Here is a 15,473-nt window from a genome sequence, read left to right as displayed (position 1 = left end):
GTGATACTGGCTGGGCATGGTGGCTCATGCCTATCATCCCAACACTTTGAGAGGGTGAGGCAAGAGGATGGCTTGAGCCCTGGAGTTCGTGACCAGCCTGGGCAACATAGTGAGACTTTATGTCTACAAAAAATTAAAAAAATAAGCAGGACGTGGTGGCATGTACTTGTAGTCCCAACCACTCGGGAGGCTGAGGTAGCAAGATCACCTGAGCCCAGGAGGTCGAGGCTACAGTGAGTTGTAATTGTGCCACTGCACTCCAGCCTGGGTGACAGAGTGAGACCCTGACTCAAAAAAAAAAAACTGCAAAGTTTGATTTTAAATATGTTTGCTGTGAGATGCCTGATAGACATCCAAGCGGTGAGTCATGTCTGGAATTAAAGAAAAATGCCGAAGGAGTTAGGAGTAGTCAGTATACAAACGGTAAGTGTAAGCGTGGGACTGGATGAGATGGCTTAGGGAGCGAATGTAAATAGTGAAGAGGTCGGAAGAGTGAACCACGGGCATGGCTCTGTTTAAAGCTCAGAGATAGGCCAGGCTCGGTGGCTCAGCCTGCAACTCCAGCACTTTGGGAGGTCAAGGCGAGTGGATTGCCTGAGCCCACAGGTTTGAGACCAACCCAGGCAACTTGAGACCTCATCTCTACAATAAATCAAAAATTAGCTGGGCATGGTAGTACACACCCATAGTTCCAACTACTTGGAAGGTTGAAGAGGAAGAATCACCTAAGCTCAGCAGGTTGAGGCTGCAGTGGCCAGGAGCGGGCCACTACACTCCAGTTTGGGAGACAAGAGTGAGACTCCAACTCAAAAAAAAAAAAAAAGTTCAGAGATAAAAGGAGCCAACAAGGGATCCTGAGAAGGAACGGCCAAGAACCAGGAGAGAGTGAAGTCTTGGAAACCAACAACAACAGAGACTACATTTGGGTCAAGATAAGGACTGAGACTTGACCATGGGGAAGTCATATCTGGCCTTGACCAAGCAGCTTGGGCGGAGTGCTGGGGGCAAAATCTGATCAGGAATAGACTCAAGAGTTAATGTTACCCAAAAGAGAGGACAAGTAGAGAAAACTCCTTTTAAGTTTTGGCAGAGATAGGGTGGTAACTAGACAGAAAGATAGGAGTAAGGTAAGGTCATTGTTTTGTTTTAAGATAGGTGATCCATCAGCAAGTTTGAGCACTGGCAAGAATCAATCAACAGAGCAGGAAAATCAATCAATGACGCAAGATAGAGGGGAATACTATGAACATCTTTGAATGGGTGACAGGGGACAGTTTCCAGCACAAAAGAAGAGGTAATATTCTTGGACAGAGTGCAGAATAATTCCTCCGTTGTACCAGCAGAGATGAACTGAAAATGATGAGAATTTTGGAAGCTGGCAGAATTGTATGCATGGAAGTTTTTTCAACTTTTTGCCATAAGGTGGCAGTAGACGGCTTCCTATGAACCAAACAACCCTTAAAGAGCACCTTTGGGGAAATGGCAAAAGCTAAAGTTGATTTTGAATATGTATTTTTAAAGGCACAGCAGGTATCCTGCAGGGCATGCTGCTGCTTCCACATCTTTCTGGCCTCATCTTAAATAGCATCTTTCCAGTCAGTCCCCCGTCCATAGGCTTTCTGGAGATGATACTTGTTCAGACTCTTCAAGGATATATGGTGCTGATGGGGGAAGGAAGAGCTCTAGGAGCAATCCAGGCAATTACGAAGGCAACTATACAAAGGGACTAGTCTGAGAGCAAAAAGAGGCAGAAAGAACAATTAGGAGATGGTTGCCGTGGTGTAGGAAAGAGATGCTTACCGTAGAACTAGAGCGGGGTAGTATGATGCTGTGATTTCTAATACGAAATAGACATTTGGTCTTCATTCCATTTCCTCGAACTTATCTCCTAAATCCCTTGAAATTCCCAAAGTGACAGGTGGCTTTTTTGAGATGACTAATGGTTGCGGGTTCCTGGATAGCCACAGGATGGGCGCTGGTTACCAGGGGAACCAGTCATGTGATTAGAGGTTTGGGACTTTCAGCCCTACCTGCTGAAGGAGGGTTTTTGAGGAGGGGAGAGGGGCTGAAGGCTAAGCTGATCACCAGTGGCCAATGATATAATCAATCATGCCTATGTGTTGAAGCCTCCATAAAACCCTAAAGGACTGGACTCAGAGTTTCCTTCCAGTTTGCTGAACACATCTACTTTCAGAGATGTACCAGTGGTGTACCCCAACTCGGTGGGGCAAAGGTTCCTATGCGCAAGACCCTTCCGAAACTTGTTTTGTGTATTTCTTTATCTGGCTATTCATTTGTATCCTTTAAAATATCCTTTATACAGCCTGGGCAACACAGCAAGACCTCGTCTATATAAAAAATCAATTAGCCAGGCATGGCAGTGCACACCTGTAGTCACAGCAGCTACTGGGCAAGCTGAGGTGGAAGGATCACCTGAGCCCAGGTGGTAAAGGCTGTGGTGAGCTGTGATTGTGCCACAGTACTCCAGCCTTGGTGACAGAATGAGACCTGACTCTAATTCATTAATGAATTATTTATAATAAATCAACAGAAGTAAAGTGTGTCCCTGAGTTCTATGAGTCACTCTAGTAAATGATAAAACAGAGAAGGGGATTGTGGGAACTCCCAATTTATAGCTAGTCTTTCAGAAGTACTGGAGGCCAAGACTTGTACTGATTGCATCTGAAGTGTGTATGTATGTGTGTGGCGGGCGGGGCGGGGGGTGCGAATAGAAGTCTTGTGGGACTGAGCCCTTAAGTCATGGATTCTCATGATAATTCCAGGTAGACAGTTGTCAGAATTGAGTTAAATCATAGGACATCCAGCCAGTGTCCACCACGGAACTGATGTATGGGAAAAACCCCACACACGTGGTCACAGCAGTATTCTGTGCTAAGAGTATAGCAAGAGAAAGCAGTCAGTTGGCTTTTTCTTACTAAAACAGGTAGTAAGAGCATGGAAAGGATGGGATGAGCTTATTACAGGTTGAGTATCCCTTATCAGAATCAGAAAAGCTTGGGGCCAGAAGTGTATCAAATTTCAGGGCTTTTTTTTTTTTTCAGATTTTGGAATATCTGCGTATATATTATGAGAGATCTTGGGGATGAGACCCAAGTCTAGACAGGAAGTTCATTTAAGTTTCATATGTACCTGACACACATAGCCTGAAAGGTCATTTTATCCAATATTTTAAATAAAGTTTTGGCTGAGACTGGTTTCAAGAGATCATATGTAGAATTTTCCTCTTTGGCATCATGTCAGTGTTCCAAATGTTTTGGATTTTGGAGCACTTCAGGTTTCAGATTTTCAACTTAGGGATGCTCAACCTGTACATATTTAGGAGGCGTTTTAGGAAAAATTGCCAAACGGTGTTTTTCCTCTACTCCCACACCACCACAACAATCAACACAGAAGACATATGTGAGCAAATGTGGAGGCTTTCCACACACCAAACAGCGGACACCAGCTGGGCGTCCTGAAATTCAATTCCAATACTGTCTACCTGAAGAGAGTGTTAGATCCCACAGGGTGAGGGCTCAGTCTCACAAGTCTGCTCCTGCCCACCCCCCATTACCAGATACCAGCTGCAAGTCTGGGCCTCCAGAACTTATGACTGACTGTTTTCAAGTTGGGGTTCCCATGATTCCCCCTCTATGGATTTGACTAATTTACAGAAACAACTCACAGAACTCAGAGAAATACATCTATTAGTTAATTATAAAAGATATTGCAAAGGACAGACACAGCAATTCACAGGGGAGGTATGGGCAAAGGGTCCAGAGTGTCCATGCCCTTCCTGGGCACACTGCCCTCCAGGAGCCTCCACATGTTCAGCTCTCTGGAAGCTCCCAAAACCCTGTCCTCTTGGGGTTTTAATGGCGACTTCATTGGACAGACATGTTGACGCATGGACAACCGTGTAGAGACGTGATTGAACAAAAAAGGGTATAAACTAAGTAGGGACTCCAGCAAGGCCTGTCTGTTCAGATTCTTCTTGGCCTCGCTGTGAAGCATTTTTTCCTTGAGGGTATACAGCAGGATCCTCTCTGGAATGAGGGTCTTATGACCCACCATCAGATTAGAGTCCTGCATTGGACAGGTGAAAGAAGGACAAGAAAAAGGTAAGAGAGAGATTTTGTTTCCTGAGGCACGCTCCTGAGGCCTAAGGCACCCCAACATTATGACAAGGGCTATATGAGTTATGAGCCAGGAACCGTGGACAAAAACCAGTAGTTAGATCATAACACCACAGGAGGCCATCAATAGAGGTAGAGGAAGGGAAGGAATCAAGAATGACCTCAGGTCTCTAGTGTGGGTGACAAGGAGAATAAGAATGTGAACCAAATGCCAGAAGACAGAGTAAAGAGGCAGAGCTGGTCTGAGAGGACAGAGATAACTGTAGTTTGAACAGTAGAGTTAGAAGTATGTGGTGAGCATTAGGGAAGACGTGTGAGTTCACACACATCTTGAAGGAGAGGTCTGGGCTGAAGTCATGGAGTTGGTTATTGTTAGTATTATTAAACTTAAGAGTGGGTGCCAAGTCATGCATGGTGGCTCATGCCTGTACTCCCAACACTTTGGGAGGTGGAGGCAAGAGGATTGCCTGAGCTCAGGGGAGTCAAGACCAGCCTGAACAACACGGCAAGACCTTGTCTCTTCAATAAATCAAAACAAGCCAGGCTCAGTGGCTCAACCTGTAATCCCAGCACTTTGGGAGGCTGAGGTGAGTGGATTGCATAAGCCCGCAGGTTCGAGACCCGGCTGGGCAACTTGGCGAGACTTCATCTCTACAATAAATCAAAAATGAGCCGGGCATTGTAGCGCGCGCCTGTAGTTCCAGCTACTTGGAAGGCTGAGGCGGAAGGATCGGCGGAACCCAGCAGGTCGAGGCTGCGGTGGCCAGGAGTGGCCACTACACTCCAGTCTGGGTGACAGAATGAGACTCCGACTCAAAATAAATAAATAAATAAATAAATAAATAAAAACATCAGCTGGGCGTGGTGGCACATGCCTGTGGCTCCAACCACTTGTAAGGCTGAAGCAGGATTGCCTGAGCCCAGCAAGTTGAGCCTGTGGTAACCATGAGCAGCTTGCCACTGCACTACAGCCTGGGCAACAGAGTGAGACTCGGATTTTAAAAAAAAAAAATGAGTAGGTAACATCTTTCAAGCAGAGCACACAGAATGAGAGAAGATATTAATCCTGAGAATCACCAATATTCCAATATTTAAGGATGGACAAAGGACTGGAAGTCCATCTAGAAAGGACAGGCAGGCAAGTGTGATGAGAACTGAGAGTATGTGAAGTTATGGGTACCCAGGCAGTAGCGGGTTTCAAAAAGGAAGCTATAATCAGTTTGCTAGGGCTATTTCAAGGAAGTACCACAGACTGGGTGCCTTCAACAGCAGAAGCCTATCTTCTCACAGTTCTGGAGGCTGGAAGTCTAAGATCAAGGCTTCGTCAGGGTTGCTTTCTCTGAGGCCTCTCTCCTTGGCTTGCAGGTGGCCGTCTTCTGTTTCTTCACAGGGTCTTCCCTCTGTGTGTCTGTGTCCTAGTCCCCTCTTCTGATAAGAATACCAGTCATCTAGGGTTAGGATCCATCCCAATGACCTCATTTTAACTTAATTTCCTCTTTAAAAGCCCTATCTTCAAATATAGTCACATCCTGAGGCACTAGGGGTTAACACTCCAACATATGAATTTGCGGGAACAAATTCAGCCCCTAACAGAGGGTAGAGAGAGGTTAGAGTAAAACATAGCATAGAGGTCCTGTAATTTAAAGGTGAAAAGTGTCCTTTGGATTTGACAATGCAGAAATTATTGGTGATCTCAGTACTGCTTGCTAGTCAAATAGCAGTGGGTCACAGGAGGTCCTTGAATGGAAACAAATAATCTTTGAAAAAATGTGGATAAATTCATATGCATAGGGAGTTTAGAACAGTAATAATTAATATCTCTGATGACTCTTCTTAGTAAAGCAAGGCATAAGGATATTTGTTACAAAATATTTGAGATGCTATGAATATGATGAGATGATCTCTAGAGTACTTTCATGTAGTGAGCATTCTATGTGCCACTTAATTAATTTAATCCTCACAACAAGTCTATGAAGTACTACTTATCTTTATTACCAAGCTGAGGAACTGAGGCCTTTGGGGTGTAAGGAATCTTCCCATGGTGACATTGCTGCAGATGGCTGGGCTGGGAGTCACACTTGTAGCTATTTGAAAGCTTCAAAGCCCCTACCTTGAACTATTTCATTATAGTATCTGTATTAAAAGGGGCAGTCATCAAATTAGAGATGAATTACTTGCTAAAAGTTTTTAAGTAATTTTCTTGGATCTTGGAATACTTTTTCCCATAGAAATATGATCAGTGGTGACTGGGTTTCTACCAGTTCACAGATACGGGTATAAAGTATAATGCATGGGGGCCGGGCGTGGTGGCTTAAGCCTGTAATCTCAGCACTTTGGGAGCTCACAGGTTTGAGACCAGCCTGGGCAACTTGATAAGACCTCGTCTCTTCAATAAACCAAAAAATTAGCCAGTCAAGGTAGCGTGCGCCTGTAGATCCAGCTACTTGGAAGGCTGAAGCAGAAGGCTCGCCTGAGCCCAGCAGGTCAAGGTTGCGGTGGTTATGAGCATGCCATTGCCCTCCAGCCTAGGGGTCAGAGTGAGATTCCAACTCAAAAAAATATATATATAATGTGTGGGGAAAACTATTTATATACTAACAAAAAAAGAAAAATCTAAAGCATCTGATTAAATAAAAAAGCAAAGCAAGAAGATCACTGAGCAAGAAGTTTTTGAAAATTATCTTAAATGCTAGGACATGATTAAATGTTGATGGGGAAGTAAGTAGGGAAAGCCTCTGTGGCATTTGTATGAAAATTTGCATCTGAAACCAGCTTCTTTATCCTGTCCAATTCACTTCCAATATTATGGTTCCTCCCCCTCAATCTCCTTTTCCCACTTGATTCAAGTCATCTGTTGGTCATGATTGAAAATTTTTTTGACTCATAAATGTAATTTTGAGAAAATTGTCTCAAAAATCAGTTAATATAATTAAAATACTTAGACTGGTGCCAGATGCTGAGTAATCAGCTGCTGTGAGATAGATACTCTTCTAGACTCTTTGAATGCTTACTCTTTTCATCTTTATAATCATCCTATTGCTGCTCCTGGTTTATGTTGAGGAGACAGGGGCCCAGGGAGACAAGCAACTTTTCAAATTAACATGGCTAACTAGTGGCAGAGCATCCAAACCCATACTTGTAATCCTTTTAAATGGGAGGAAAGCTGCTAGTGAATATGGGTATATTCACTAGCAGCTTGTCAACTTATGGGTATATTCACTAGTTGCAATGTCAACTTAGCTAAGCCATGGTGCCCAGTTGTTGGTTAAACACCAGTCTAGATCTTACTGTGTAGGTAGGTTTTAGATGTGATTAACATTTAATTCAGCAGATTTTGAGTAAAGCAGATTACCCTTCGTAGTATGGGCACGTCTCATACAATCAGTTGAAGGCCTCAAGAGCAAAGGCTGAAGTTGCCTCAAGAAGAAAGGATTCTGCCTCTGGACTGCACGTAGAAATTCTGCCTGACTTTCTAGTCTTTGGACTCAAGACATCAATAATCAACTCACCTGAATGTTCAGCCTGCTGACCTGCCCTGTAGATTTCAAACTTACCATCCCTGATACTTGTGAAAGCCAACTCCTTATTACCTTTCTCTCTCTCTTCACTTTCAGAAAAATAGACAAGTAGGTAGGTAGGTAGGTAGGTAGATGATAGATAGATAGATAGATAGATAGATAGATAGATAGATAGATAGATAGATGATAGATAGACAGATGCATGACTAGATATATAGATAGACAGATACATAGATCGGCAGGGAACAAAGGCTCATGCTTGTAGTCCTAGCGCTTTGGGAGGCCGAGGTAGGAAGATTGCTTGAGCCCAGGAATTCAAAACCAGCCTGGGCAACAAAAAAATCAAAATATTAGCCAGGCATGGGGGCACATGACTGTAGTCTCAGCTACTGGGAAAGCTGAGGTGGGAGGATCACTTGAGCCCAGGAGGTTGAAGCTGAAGTGAGCTGTGACTGTGCCACTGCACTCCAGCAGCCTGGGCAACAGAATAAAACCTAATGGGGTGGGGGGAAGCACTAGGTGTGGTGGCTCAAGCCTGTAATCCCAGCACTTTGGGAGGCTAAGATAAGAGGATTGCCTGAGTCCAGGCGTTCGAGACCAGCCTGGGAAAATTGGTGAGCCCTCATCTCTATAATAAATCAAAAAATTAGCTGGGCATGGTGACATGCACCTCTAGTTCCAGTTACTTGGAAAGTTGAAGCGAAAGGATCGCCTGAGCCCAGCAGGTTGAGGCTGCGGTGGCCGTGAGCGTGGGCAACAGAGTGAGACTCCAATTCAAAAAAAAAGAAAAGAGGATAGATAGAATAGATCCATCCATACATACACACACAAATAGATAAACAGTTTGATTGATCCTATTGGTCTATTTCTCTGGGGAACCCTGACTAATCCACATGTGACAAATATTGCCCAAGGTCAGCAATTAAGCTATGAGAGCAAAGACAGGCAAATAGAAAGCTTAGCCTATATGCCCTCTTCCCACTGTGGCGGAGGCCAGGGTGGGGAAGCGTTAATGTCAGCTCATGCTACACTTAGAGCCAGACACACCATACAAATGTCGAACCATTACAACTTGACTGCTCGCCAGTGAAAGAAGGGGCGCTGGAGAAGGTGAGGAGAGCCCCTTCTGACTGGAGCATTGGTGTGTGTGTGGGCGGAGGGAAAGGTTGCACCATACCCTAGTAAATGGTACAAAAGAGAAATTGTTATTTGCACTGGGGAGGTCCTTTCCACGGGTCTCTCAAACCTTTGGGAGCTAGTTCATCTACACTTCTATACTCCCATCTTTAATCCTCCCTTATGATTTTTGTCAGCTCTTTTCAGGTATAATTTATGGACAATAAAATTCACCAGTTGCAAGTATACAATTTGTTGAGTTCTGACAAATGTGCACAGTCCTGTTGCCACCACTAAAATTATAATATAGAACGTTCCAACACCCTAAAAAGTTCTCTCATGTCCCTCTGCAGTGAATCCCCACCCCCAGCTCCTGCCCCAGCCTCTGGCAGCCACTCTCATTTCTATCACTGTAGTTCTCCTATTTAAAGGCATTTCATATAAACAGAATCAGATAGTATATACTCTTTGTGTCTAGCTTCTTTCACTTAGCATTATATTTTTGAGATTCATCTATGTGGTTGCGTGTATTGGTGATTCATTCCTTCAATTTACTGAGTAGTGTTCCCTTGTACGGACAAACCAAATTTGGGTTCCATTTACCAGTTGGACGACTGGGCTGCTTCCAGTTTTTGCCTATTATGGATTAAGCTTCTGTGAACACTCAAGTACCAGCTTTTGTGGGAACATATGTTTTCATTTCTTTTGGGTAAATATCTAGGAATGAGATTGCCGGATCATATGGTAAGTATATATTTAACATTATAAGAAACTGTCAACCTGTTTTCCAAAGTGGCTATCTATGATTTTTAATTTACAATAGGACAAATGGGGGAAGAAGCCAAAAAATGTCTTGCAGTTAAAATCAACAAGAAAAAGGCTTACAGGAAAAGCAGTTTGAGTTTAGAAGTGGTTTCCATGTCTATGTGGCAGATCTTGTCAGAACAGAGTGATTCTTCCTCCTTCTACACTGTCTTCTCTTGACTTTGAGACATCACCTGGCTTTCCTTTTCTCTCCTCCTTTCTGCCAGCCTGATTCCAACACCTGAGTGGTAGTGTCCTCCCTCTCCATGGTCGTTCGTGGCAGTCTCATGGTTCTATAGTCCTGGCACTGTTTCCTTCCTGAGCAACTCTTTTCTCTTTTGTCTCTCTATAGTTAGGAGGTCGTTTGTGCAATTCGTAAGAATTTCATTTACTCATTTCTTCCCAATAGCATTTCTGTTCAGGTAAACTGGATGGAGTTGCTGAGTTATCTCATGGATTGTTATTTTTGCCTTGTTTGACAATCAGTTCTTTCCTTTGATTCTTTTTTTTTTTTTTTTGAGTCAGGCTCTCACTCTGTTGTCTGGACTGCAACTCACAGCAAACTCTTGGACTCAGACAATCCACCCACCTCAGCCTCCAGCATACCCGAATAGCTGGGACTACAGTTGGACCACCACGCCCAGCTATTTTTTTTTTTTAATTTTTATTATTAGAGACAAGGTTTTACTATGTTACTCAGGTTGGTCTTGAACTCCTGGGCTCAAGCAATTCTCCAGCCTTGGCCTCCCAAAATGTTGGGATTATAGGTATGAGCCACCACACCCAGCTCCTTTTCTGGATGCTAGCAGGTGTTTTCTGGATACCAGCAGGTGTTTATTTGCTGACTTTCCCCTGTGGTTGTTCACACTGTTTGGCTTTAGAGGGAGTAAGGTTTTGCAATTGGACTTCCTCCTGTCAATTTTAATCAGAAGTCAGAGATTCAAATAATATTTTTTTGTATTAAAAGAAATTGTATTTCTGGCCAGACATGGTGGCTCACACCTATAATCCCAGCACTTTGGGAAGCGGAGGCAAGAGGATTACCTGAGTCCAGGGATTCAAGACCAGCCTGGGCAACTTGACGAGACCTCGTGTCTACAATAAATAAAAAAATTAGCCAGACGGAGTGTCACACACCTGTAGTTCCAGCTACTTGGAAGGTTGAGGTGGAAGGATCATCAGATCCCAGCAGATCAAGGCTATAGTGGCTATGAGCATGCCACTGCACTCCAGCCTGGATGACAGAGTGAGACTTCAACTAAAAAAAAAAAAAAAAAAAGAGGATTCCGATGTCAACTACTAAGAGCATGTATTTTTCACCTCTAGTATAGAGTACTAACTAAGATCATGTGGGAAGGAGGGGCAGTGTCACACATTTAATAAAAAGCTGGGTAAAATGAACAGGAAAGAATACGTTTCTTAAAGTGTTTCTTGTGTGCAAATAAGGTCGAAAGCTCTTCTTGAGCAGGCGCGGACATGGTCTCTGAACAGAAATCTCAAATTCTGACCTTGATCTTGAATCCCTATGACTGCCTGGGACACCGGGTCCATTTCAACCTGAGTACAATGCCTGTCACAGACCCCCAAGACTGTTAACTTCTAGAGAGATCTCAAGACAGAACAGAGCCACTCAATGACATTTGCTGCTTCCAAATTGCAGTATTTTTTCATTGTTAAAAAGCCAATTTTATGTTATTGCCAGTTGCAATCAATACTTAACCACATGATGGCCTCAAACAACCCAAGTGTTCCAGGAGGATAGAGAACATTCACCCTGAACAATATAGATGCAGTCCTGAGGGAAACACTGTCTTAAGGATTCTCTAAGGAAGGTGGAGACAGCCTTGTTGCTCCCTTTCATGACAGCCATGTTGTAATTTAAAACTGGTATAGTCTGGGCTCGGTGGCTCAGCCTGTAATCCCAGCACTTTGGGAGGCTGAGGTGAGTGGACTGCCTGAGACAGTGGGCTTGAGAACAGCCAGGGCAACTTGGTGAGACCTCATCTCTACAATACATCAAAAATTAGCCAGGCATGGTAGCACGCACCTGTAGTTCCAGCTACTTGGAAGGCTGAGGCGGAAGGATCCCTGGAGCCCAGCAGGTCGATGCTGGGGTGGCCGTGTGTGTGCTACTGCACTCCAGCCTGGATGATAGAGTGAGACTCCTACTCAAAAAAAAAAAAAAAACCAAACGGAGATAGGATTTCAGCAGGACTAATTTCCTAGGATTATCAACAAGGCTAACTTTTCAAGACCAGTGGCTAAAACAGTTTCTCTAGACAGGTGGATGGCGAGGTTTTCTGAGGCCCCACAGAAAAAAGCAGGCTCCAGTTGAGAACTGGTAAGAGCCAGCTAGAACCAAGATTGCAACTAAATTGCCCAATATGCAACCTTGCCCCTTCATTATACACTCATTATACTACATTAGCATGCTAGATAGCACACCCTCCAGTGTCATGACAGACCTGACCCTGCCCAATTATAGTAACAAACTGGGAGGGACCCCAGTTCTTAGAAATCTCCATCTCTTTCCCAGGAAACTCATGAATATTCTACCCTTGTTTAACACATTATCAACAGATAGCTATTAAAACAAAACCTAGGGCAGGTGCAGTGGCACACACCTATAATCTCAGAACTTTGAGAGGTTGAGGTGAGAGGATTGCCTGTGTCCATGGGTTTGAGACCAGCCTGGGCAACTTAGCCGGGCATAGTGTGCATGACTGTAGTTCCAACTACTTGGAAGGCTGAGGCGGAAGGATCGTCTGAGCCCAGCAGGTGGAGGTTGCAGTGGCCATGAGTGTGCCACTGCACTCCAGCCTGGGTGACAGAGTGAGACTCCAAACAAACAAAAACAAAACAAACAAAACCCTAGTGAGGTATGGCTGCTGGTCTTCCTATGGAGAATCCGGCTTTCTGTCATTTCAATAAACTTGCTGTCATTTTCCAGCTGAAACCCCAGCAATATACGGGGGCTGCTCTGCCTATAGAGTAGCCTTCTTTCTGTTCCTCTTGTCTTTTCATAAACTTACTTTCTCTTGACTTTGGTGGATCACTCTTCAATTCTTTCCTGCACAAAACCAAGAACCCACTTAGCCTCTCTGGCTGAATTCTGGGGTCCCTCACCCTGTTTCAAAATGATGTCCTTGGAGCGTGATAAATAATATATGTCACTCTTACCTGTTGCTTCATTTTGCCTCCAACTTTCCCATTCACTCTTTGACCCTGACATGGTTATTCCCACCCAATGAGCACAGCAAGATGGGGCATGAATTTCCACAGCTACAGGGGTCAGAGAGCCCCAGAAAAAACAGCTATCCCACTGCACAAAACAGCCAGTTTTAGGATGGTTCTTGAAATGACAGAGCAAAACAATCATTATAGCTGACTTGTTCCATTTGTTATGTAGTGTTCCAACAATGGAGTTCCATTTTTGCTCCTTTTAATATTAAATACCCAAAAAATACAATAAAAATTTCTCATCTAAGGCACTCAGTGAGAAACACAAAAGAAACCATGGAATTACAACCTGATAATTAGATCTCTTTAGGCCTGAAATCAATGTTATCACTTTTGCTGAACTGGAAGTCTTATTTATTTTCTATTTTGTTTTTAATGTCTCTAGGATAAAATCTGAACATTTGCTGTGTCTCCAAGACCACCTTTTACATGAGAAAAATATTTCACCAAATGAGAAGTATTTGAAGACTTGTCTACCTGCAGGTAAAACTCCACTGCGTTTCAGATGCCTTTTGGGTCACCTATGCATTTTGTGGAGGTAGTGATGATGAAAACATTGAGCTAAGGGAGATGAGAAGTCAGCAGGCAATGAAGAGCCAGAGTTTCTGAGGATTTGCACTCATCTGCCTGCTCTTAAATAATTGGGCCCAGCCGGGCTCTGGTGGCTCAGCCTGTAATCCTGCGCCTTTGGGAGGCTGAGGTGAGTGCATTGCCTGAGCCCGCGGGTTCGAGACCTGCCTGGGCAGCGAAATCTCATCTCTACAATAAATCAAAAATCAGCCGGGCGTGGTAGCGCATGCCTGTAATTCCGGCTACTTGGAAGGTTGAGGCGGAAGGATCGTCGGAGCCCAGCAGTCGAGGCTGCGGTGGCCAGGAGCAGCCACTGCACTCCAGTCTGGGTGACAGAGTGAGACTCCAACTCAAAAATAATAATAATAATAATAATAATTGGGCCCAGTCAGGCTCGGTGGCTCAGTCTGTAATCCCAGCACTTCGGGAGGCCAAGGCCAGTGGATTGCCTGAGCCCGTGGGTTTGAGACCAGCCCGGGCAACTTGGCAAGACCTTGTCTCTACAATAAATCAAAAAAATTAGACAGGCATGGTAGTATGCATCTATAGTTCCAGCTATTGGGAAAGCTGAGGCAGAAGGATCACCTAAACCCAGCAGGCCGATGCTGGGGTAGCCATGAGTGTGCCACTGCACTCCAGCCTGGGTGACAGAGCAAGACACCAACTGAAAAAATAAATAGTTATTGGGCCCAAGGATTGACTGATCTCTTATTATTACAAATGTTGGGAGCCGGCCACGGAGGCCCACCTGAACGTTAGGGATCAAGGTGGGCCATAGACCCTGAGACCACTAGGATGTGTTTGGGAGCTGTTGACCCCATTCCCTCCTCCCTTTTTTATTTTAGCCAAAAGGATCTCTGCCTACCTAAGCTGAAGGCTCTGTGACTGTGACAGGAATGGCTCACTCTAGAAACTCATTGTTTCTGTTTCCCATAACCTGCGGTTTCGGCTTAGGTATTAGATATAATTCAAACTCAGGTCACATTTGGGAGCCTTCTATACGGTACAAGCTTCTTTACAAGACTTAAAAGTATATTTGTAAAATTAGTATATACTTATGGAGAGCTGTTTTCAGCTTTAGATGGTATAGATGATTATCTAGAGTTACCAAAAATGGCCCAGCACGAGCTTTGGGCTGGGCCACATTTCTGAGGGCCCAGTGCGTACTTTGGACTCGGCTGCATTTTTTTAGACCGGTTTTAGCTACAGTTAGGGTAGGGTTTTTTTACTTATTATAGAAATTGAATTTATTTTATTCATAGAAAGTGTTGTAGAATAGGTCATGCTACGTCAGGGAATTATGTTAGTTCAAGCATGACCAATCATGATATTTTGAGGTTTAATAAGAATACAGCTAACTTTAGAAATCTCATTGTTTCCATTTTCTACTTTTGCAGTTTTGGCTTTAATACAATTTACAGTTTATATTTGGGTTTTATATTAGAAGCTTTATTGTTGATGATCAACTTTATATATAGGATTAGGAATTAAAAACTTTTTTTTTTTTTTTTGAATTAGAGTCTCACTCTGTCACCCAGGCTGGAGTGCAGTGGCCACTCCCAGCCACCGCAGCCTCAACCTGCTGGGCTCTGGCGATCCTTCCACCTCAGCCTTCCAAGTAGCTAGAACTACAGGCGCGCGCTACTACGCCCGGCTGATTTTTTATTTATTGTAGAGATGAGATCTCGCCAAGTTGCCCAGGCGGGTCTTGAACCCACGGGCTCAGGCAATCCACTCACCTCAGCCTCCCAAAGGCACAGGATTACAGGCTGAGCCACAGAGCCTGGCTTTAAAAACTTTTATGGAAATTAAGATAGATATATAGGATTTTAGAACAGCCATTTTGTTAAGACAGTGTAATCAATTGTTCCTAAAAATGGCCCAGCATGATCTTTTGACTGGGGCACATTCTTTAGAAACTGGGTTGGGCTATAATTAAGAGTTTCTATAGTGTAGTAGAATTAACGTAAAATAGAAAGGAATTAAGATTTAAGTTAGCCAGGCTCGGTGGCTCAGCCTGTAATCCCGCGCCTTTGGGAGGCTGAGGTGAGTGGATTGCCTGAGCCCTCGGGTTTGAGACCCACCTGGG

This window comes from Carlito syrichta, unplaced genomic scaffold, assembly GCF_000164805.1.
Source record: "Carlito syrichta isolate Samal-C Ts95f unplaced genomic scaffold, Tarsius_syrichta-2.0.1 Scaffold309723, whole genome shotgun sequence".
Lineage (NCBI taxonomy): Eukaryota > Metazoa > Chordata > Mammalia > Primates > Tarsiidae > Carlito > Carlito syrichta.
The sequence above is the reverse complement of the archived record's forward strand: the minus strand, read 5'-3'. Positions refer to the sequence as shown.